This window comes from Mastomys coucha, unplaced genomic scaffold (assembly GCF_008632895.1).
Source record: "Mastomys coucha isolate ucsf_1 unplaced genomic scaffold, UCSF_Mcou_1 pScaffold18, whole genome shotgun sequence".
Classification (NCBI taxonomy): Eukaryota; Metazoa; Chordata; class Mammalia; order Rodentia; family Muridae; genus Mastomys; species Mastomys coucha.
In genome coordinates, this window is record NW_022196900.1 from 25333401 (window position 1) to 25341950 (window position 8550).

At 38.5% G+C, this 8550-nt stretch overlaps 1 long non-coding RNA gene across 1 annotated transcript; it reads left to right on the plus strand.

Moving 5' to 3' along the window:
* The first annotated feature begins 316 nt into the window (after positions 1-316).
* LOC116096138 lies at positions 317-7175 on the plus strand. Its single transcript, XR_004120858.1, has 3 exons — positions 317-399; positions 6673-6878; positions 6972-7175. It is a non-coding gene; the product is annotated as an uncharacterized LOC116096138 (long non-coding RNA).
* Positions 7176-8550: the final 1375 nt, after the last annotated feature.

Here is an 8550-nt window from a genome sequence, read left to right on the forward strand (position 1 = left end):
GTAGATGGCATAGAAAAGCCACATATTGATAGATATTTAAAGGTTAAAATCTATCCAAGTATATAAAGTGTCCAAGATCTTCCCTAACTCTTCCCCTATAGACCCTTCCAGTCAGGGGAAGGCAGAGGTGAACAAGGACCCAGCTGTACAACTTCTACTAAATTAGTAGATATTTACCAAGTGCTCTCCAAGTGGGGCTGTAAGGACTAAAAATTTGAGAAGAGAACCTGGAGGAAGACCTGAGTGAAAAGATGACTTTTCTCATTATGATGACATTTTCTCATTATGATGACATTTTCTTCATTATGAAGGAGCACATACACCATGCTCAGGAGTTAGAATAAGGAAATCTGCCCAGTTTCCTGGAGTTTTGGACATAGACCTTCATCTCTTTTGGAGGTAAAAGAAAATTTACAGTCTTCTGTTTGAATTATTGTTTTATAGGGGAAAAAGATTGAGGCACAGAGAGAAGAAATTCCCCAGAGAGTAAGTGACAGAGCCAGGGTCAGAAACCAGGTCTTCTGACTTAGAGCCCAGTGCTCCTCAGCACATGGCTGGAATAATCCACCACACACCTGGCGAGTCTTTGCTTTCAGAATCCAGCCACTACTCAGCTTTCTCTGCATGGCAAGCAGCCAAGAGCCTTGAACTTCTCTGTGTTACCATTCTGCCCTTTGTGGAATGGGATATTAAAATACTCACTTGGGGGATGGGTCATGGGGTTCCGTCAATAAATGTTTGTGATGTGCTCTGAGCTATTTGGGCCAGAGGGACTCCAGAAATGGGAGACCCTAGTGGCCACAGTGGTGGTATCTGAGACTCTTCTGAGGTCTTGACTTTACTCTGCAGAATTAAGGAGATGGTTTGAGTGATAAACTATTCCTCATGAGCTGTATCTGTGCTGAAAGCACAGCATGAGTTCCCTGCACGCTTCCGCTCGCACAACCACAGCTATGCACCAATCCTCCTGGGTTCAGAGATGGAACTCTGGTTAAATGCGTGGAATTTATTCTTAGTCCTTTTCTTAATTATGGTTTTATTTTTATTTCTCTGGTGTGCTCTAGAGGAGGGGTTGGAAAGAAAGGAAAAGGAAGGGGGACAGGGGAATAGACTTCCAAGGTTTTTTTTTCCTTTTTTCCCCCCTCTTCTTATTTTTGTTTTGTTTCTGAACTGCCTGCTCCCAGCAAAGTAGAGGGCTTTAACGGATCTTGCAGGGATACAAATCTCATTCCAGTGAAGCTAGGGTTCAGAAGACACGTAATGAATACAATGAAAACAAAACTTGAGGTGAGGGCATTCATTTTATGACTAATGAATCCCCTAGGCTGATAGACAAAGACTGAAGCTTTTATTCATTATTTAATTTAATTATCAAAGAGAGTGGGCCTCGGGGTAAAGGGGCTATTCAGTGATGCGGAGGACATGCCCAGCAAATTGCTATGTATTAACCAACAACATTGCTTCTCCTAGCTGTTCACACAGATTTTCCTCCTGTATCTAATCTGACCCCCAAAACTACCACACACAGTCAGTATTCTCTGTGTCAGACAGCATCCTCTCAATGTTTATAGCGATATCCTATCTTAGTGAGCATAACTCAATGTGTGTGGTTCCTTTAATGCAAATAAGTACCAGACTACATAAAACTTAGATGTTTCATTCACAAAATAGAGAGAATAGTCTATTGTTTATCATTGTCTTGTGAACATGTGCTGAGAGAATGAAGACAAATAACACTGTGTAATATAATATAATATGAATTCTTGGCATATGAAACTTTATACTCACACACACACACACACACACACACACACACACACACCCTCTTCCATTGGACTCAGATGCTAGCAGATGAAGGATCTGTCTCATCAAGCATATTATGGTGCATGTGCATAGTCCTCAGGAAAGGGACTAATTCTCTATGGGCTTCCACTAACCCCTTACTTTCTTGGCCCTGTTGCTTTTTGGCACTTTTAAATCATTTGACAAAAGCTGTAGTCAACTTGAGCCACTAACTAGACTTGCCATATCAGACCCATGGATAAAATATATACCTATAATCTTGTTTCCAGCTTCACAGAAATTGTGAGAATATCTACTTTCATTATCTTTTTAGGGAGAACCTAGTTAGGTCATGGCATTTTAAATAATACCTGAGGTGCTGTGGTCAATGTGGTTGATGGTTCTGAGTGGGGAGGGTGATGCTTTGGACCATAAGAGTCAAGGAGCATGAAGTCAAGGTGAGCTAGGGGAGTCCCTGCTTTTCTCTAACTTGATGTCCTTTCACCTCTGTCCCTGAGTAGTCTTGCATGAACCCTCTGGCCAAGTTCAAGTGTAACCTTTCCCAGAAAGCCTGCTCAGTTCTGCATCCTTTTCCTCTTCCCCCTTCAAGAATGGCTGTCATTTCTGTCAATGGTAGAAACACTGCCTCACCCTCTTCTATGTCAGGGAGCAATATTTACTATTGCCATTACTGTTTCATTTTTCAAGGCTGAATATAAAGCCTTTGTACTTGGTTTTACCCTTCAGTATGAACTCATTTATTTAATGTTCATAAATATAAATAAATTGGCAAAGAAGTAGTATGTCATGTGCAATTGAAGTACCTTTGCATAGTGATTCATCATGACTATGTGGAATTCTTATTGTAAGATATCTCATAAGCAGCGAGGGGTTATGAACCTTGGATGGGGTATCCAATAAGAAGTTTTAGATAGTGGTTCTGAAATAATTTGATTCTGCAATTCTGAATGAAGTAAGCTCACTGATTTCATTTAGAATCTGTTCAGTTCTTAAATGGCAAAGGAATATACTATGGAAACAGAAAGGAGGATTTCTCAGACTCTGAATTAGTTATAAAAGTTGTCAAAGGAACACAATGTCAAATGGTTTCAGAGAGGAAACTTCACAAAAAAACAGCTATATCTCAAATGTCCGGCAAATAAATATATATAAGGATTTGTACTACACAGGCCATTAATTGCTTTCACAAAGTCAATGTGCTTACTTGAACCCTATTTGAACTAGCTGTTTGCTGGTGCAGTCACCACTGAGAGAAAGATTTCTTAAAGGCTTTGGGTTGTTCCCACTTCTTGTCATAGGATGATCCAAATTTTATGTCTGTTTATTACTTTGTAGCCCAGCTGGACCCCAGAAGGATGGAGTTGTTGTGACCATGGAAAAACACAACTGCACACAGATACCAAAATGAAGCCAGTGATGTCCTGGAGGCCTAGATAAACATTTAGTCTCATAAATAAATACATTATCAGACCACACAAAATATTTCTTAACCAGACTCCTCCTCAGAAGTCATCTTCCAAGTAGCATTTTAAGTTTTTCCATGTTCAAAGAATCAAAAAGGTTATTGATCATATATGGCTAACCAACCATAACTATATGTTTCAAGGCAATATAGTGATGTGGCTTCTTGTAGACACGATATAAAAGCTGAACAAAATACTTAAAGTAGCCAATAACATGCCAGGGTGAATATCAACTTGCAACATACTAGACAACAGATTGTAATATAAGAATTTTCCATTTCATTTCTTAAAAAGATATATTCACTTCTCCTTTGATAAACAACCATCTAAACACTTCTCATGGACCAGGAACTCTCCTAGGCACTGACATTAGCTTGAAAAATTTGCTTCATTTGTAAATCAATTCACTTACTGATATAAGAGTTATTACGTAGGTGTGACATTGTTCAGGATTCTGAGAAAGAGAGAAGATAGAGTTACTTTCCTCAGTGCAGAAAGGGCTTCATATAAGTACACTGGTATGTACAGTGGCTGGAGAGAGGGGTATATTCATTGGCCTCTAAGGTCCTTCCTGCCAAGAATATGCTAAGTAATAGATTTCAGGATTTTGTGGTTCATTTGCTAAGTGTCAGGTCAAGTAAATGAATGGTAATTTGTAAAAATAGAATAAACCATTGGATGTCAAATTGCAGGCTTTTGGAAAAGAACACTAAGATCTTCAAAACATACTACTTACCATGAATATATTTAAGAACAGAAGTTGTAGGGGGATACGGCTCAGTGGTTAGAAGACTTGCAATACAAGTGTGAAGACTAGAGCTCAGATTCTGAGGACCTATTCTGGGTGGGCATAATGACTCATTTGTAATTCTAGCCTAGGGTTGTCATGCTAGGACAGGGGAAATCCTGCTGCAAGCCATTAAGATACACTAACTATATTGGCAAGCTCTCCATTTGCTTGAGGAGCTTTGTCTCAATTGTCAAGGAGAAAGATGAAGGTGATTTGAGAATATGAATTTTCATCTTCCACATACACATGCATTCATGTGCACATAGGCTATTACACGCACTCCTTGAAAGCAGAAGCCACAAAAGAATACATAACATGTGGCAATGCATTTGTAAAACATTTTCCTGACTTCATGTCAGCTCATATGTCACACATATCTTCTCTATGTGTTGACCATGAGCTGCCAACTTAGACTCAAGATTACATATATGCTTACTAGATGATCTAAAGCTTAATTTTGAGAAATCTTTTTATCGAACAACACTTTTGATGAAGCAAACCTTCACAGGTGCTGCACAGCATATAGTGGAATTGAGAATGGCTTACAGAGAACAGCAACTCAGTTTATCACTGTAGAATGAGTAAATGGGACATGGATAAACTTTAGCTTTGAATGTACAGCACTTTCAGCCCTATCTTCTATCACAGAGTCTAGTAGGTTTCCTCCTAGAAAATGGGGCATGATGACAGTTTGACACATAGAGAAAGATTGAAGAGAATGGAAAGAATGGGAGATTAAGGAATGGTGTAGAATGAGAGGAAGGAACAACAGACATTAAGGAGACCTATATTTGGTCAGTAGGCCAAAGCTTGATCTTAGTATCATTGTGTCCTTTTGAAGAACAAGTGCTTTAACTCTGAGCTTATTTTGGTTGCTAAGAGAATAAAGGACAATAGTATACTATTAGTCTTTATTATGGTGCCTCTCTCACAGCAAGCACTTTAAATCCTGCTTATGTTTTTATGATACAAAATTGAGATAACTCAAAAGCCAAACACATAGCTAATAAAAAGTACTACAATGTGGCACATGCAAAGGGACAAGGGAGAAGTAAAATTGGCAAAGCAATACAGCAATAGATCGTGATTGAAAATGCCAATTTAAGGGATTAAGGTCTATACTCTTATTACTTTAAACAGACAGGTATTCAATAGATTGCTGTAGGAATAGACTATAGCAGCCAAAGAACTACACAGGAGAGAGGCTGAGGAGCTAATCTGAAATCAGTCATGGAGTCCTTCTCACTGCTCCTGTCGCTTGTCTGTAACAACAACTCATATCAAGGTACCTAGTGCTTAACTGTGTAAACCAGAGCCACACTTAGCCCAAGACATATATCTTTGCCCACTGTATAATTGGAAAACACATACACATATATTTTATGACAGATTAGTGTTTCTGGACTCAGGCCACACCATAGAGGATTTTCTAATCTATTTTGAGTTCTAATTGATTACAGCATTTGGAAAAATGTACAACAAATTGCACCATTAATCAAGGTAAATCAAGGTGATGTCATAGATGCTAAATATATGTCTTTGCAGCAAGACTATTTGTGAAACTGGAGCAAAGGCTGTTGTCAGTGTTTCCACCAGATATCTGCTGCTTTCTCCAGAGAAAGTGGCTAATCTCGAAAAGCACTTGATAGTTCATCCCCAGGTCTAGATTCCCCAGACCTTCTCTCCAAACCCCAGGAAAAGGAATTAAGAAAGTACAAGGCTGCTTTCTCAGCCACACACTCAAATCTAGTGGGAAGGGTACCATGTCACAAAGGCTAGTACAAAAAGGCAGACAATATAAAAGCATTATGGTATTATGAAGTTAAGAGGATCCTGACATGAAATGTTCTCTGGGTTGTGATGGAATAAAAGGATAAGAAGAAAACTTAGCTATGAAAAAGATCACAGTACTACGAGGTACAGGGAAAATCTAAAATCCTGAACAATATCTCTTAAGAATAGAGGTAGTAAAGAAGTTGCCCAAGAATGGATGCTTAGTTAATTCCAGAGGCAACATTAAACACCAAGAGTCTTGACTCATCTAAAAAGAAAATTTCTACATGACAGATTGTATTAGTGTCTTGCTCTTTTCCATTACATCTCTCCTCCTTTCTCACCACATTCATAATATTTATAAATAATCCAGTGCTAACTATATGCCATAGAATTAGTAGTCAATAAACACTTGATCTTATAACTATATAAAGTTGTTCTGAATTTTAGTTTGAGTTTCTAAATGAGAACGTATACTCGAAGAGGTGAAGTAAGTTGACAAAGAAAGTCTGAAAATGAATAGCCACAACAGAAATTCAATCCTGGAAATAACAAACTTTTATGTTTGTACATATAACTACTTTGTCAGATACCATTGTCTTTTTTTCCACACTCACACTTCTTAGTGACTCTGAAGGACATAGATGGCTATTTTTGGTAGTTAAAGTAAAAATGTGTCCCTTATCAAAGACCATGGAGCTGAGTTTCAGAGATATGAGAAAACGCTACAAAGGTTCCCACAAGTCTCAACAATGTTGAATATGACAATAGAGCTAAGTGAGAAAAGACATCTTAGCTTCTCCTGGGAAACTAATCAAATTCCTTTTCCTCTCTGGATCCCAGTTATCCCACTTGGTCAGGAAGATATGGAGGCTCCCACTATGTACTCCTTTTTTATGAGGAGTTCAACAGAAAAAGAATCATAAGGAAAAAAGGCAAAGGGAGAAAAAGTCCAAGGAGACAAGACACAGAGCTTCTAATATCAATAAAGATGACGGAGAGATAAGCTTGGGGATAAAGAAAATGGGGATCAGAAAACTCAAGTTCAGGTCAGTTTGGGAAGATCATCCATGAACTGGGTGGTGCCCCATCAGGCCCAGATCAAAAGCTGAATAATGATGCAATCTGCTGTTTGTATACAGATGTTGGCCTCCAAATCCCCAAATGGGAACATCTGCTGGGACAGCCACTCAACAAATAAGCAGGCAATTAGGTAGCAGATGCAGCTGTGCCAAGAACATGGGACCACCAGCAGCGGGGACACTACAGGAGGGAGAGTCCTTGGAAAGATACTCTCACGATCATACAAGAGTCAGATGGTCTAAGTAAGCTGAAGGGCAAGAGAATTAGGAACAGAAAACAGGAGAGGCCATTGGCTCCTATACTTTGGGCTCTGGCTTCATTATTCTCAGTCTTTCTATGATAGTCTCATGGGGATGTCAAACATCCTGTTTCACTGGCTATTTCAAGTCTCTGGACAATGAAAACTTACAATTATTGTCTTTTTAAGGTTATTTAGGTAAATGAAATAGACAACCAATGTTGATAGACATTGGTCTGGAATTATCTCAGATTATCTGCTAGTTTGGGGGACATGGGAATCTGGGTCATCTTTATTATGTTTCTCATTGGAATCACCCCAAATATGGATTTTTAAAATCCTCATGTCAGTGATCTAAGTTTCCAGTAAGCCCACCTATTTGCTAAAGCACATGATAACTACTGTCATCAGTTTTGATGGTTGACCTTAGACAATCGGAATCTCTTTTTGGATCTGTCACTCATGGGGAATGAGTGAGAAGTGAAATGTGATTCAGTATAAACAAAAGGACTATGTCATAAGAGATCCTCCAATGTGTTGGCTGAAATTCTAATTCATAAGAGAAAGAAAGAAGTAAGGATGTGTGTAAGGAAGAAAGAAAGATAGGAGGAAAGTGGAAAGAGAAAAGAAAGAGAAAAAGGGAGAGAAGGAGGAAAGACAAGTTTGGGTGGATTAGCATGAGCTTTATCCCTCATTTTTATCTCTTTGTTAGACATAATACCCAATGTAACAACTCTTAAAAATATGCTCAAGATTTTCTAAATCTGTTTTTTCTAATTTCTACACTATAATTGAGACTTTCATCATTTATTACTCGTTGCCTTGCAACATCTAAAAGGTGACTTCTATAGTTCTTGATTTCTGGACTTGGATCTGGTCTGTATATAACACATAAGAGAAATTCACTGGTTACCTCATCTTAGCTTACATTTTTCAGGAAATTTCTGCTAAATGGACATTGGGGATGTGATGATGAGGCCTTTTGTGACTTTGTTTATGGTGACATCTTCATGATCATCTCTGAGTACTAACATAGCTCTCTAATCCCTCTCTCACCTTAACCAGGTCCACACCTTAGTGCTGCTGATCTCCTGGCAGGTTCCTTGTCTTACATTGCACTGAGGTGGTTTATCTATCATACAACATTCCTACATTGGTTTATTCTTCCCTGAATACAGATAAGTTTTGGTAAGGTCTTGTTATATACCCCCTGTAGCCTTTTACTTGCAACTCTTTTGCTTCAGCCTCCTGATTGCTGATATTACATGTATACCACCATGCTTGACGTTTCTGAATATATTTCTGACCTTCACCTTTTACCCAGATGTTATCTTTTGATTCCTTATGGCTCAAGTCAAGAATTGCCTTCTTTAGGGACTCTTTTCTAAATTATTATATTG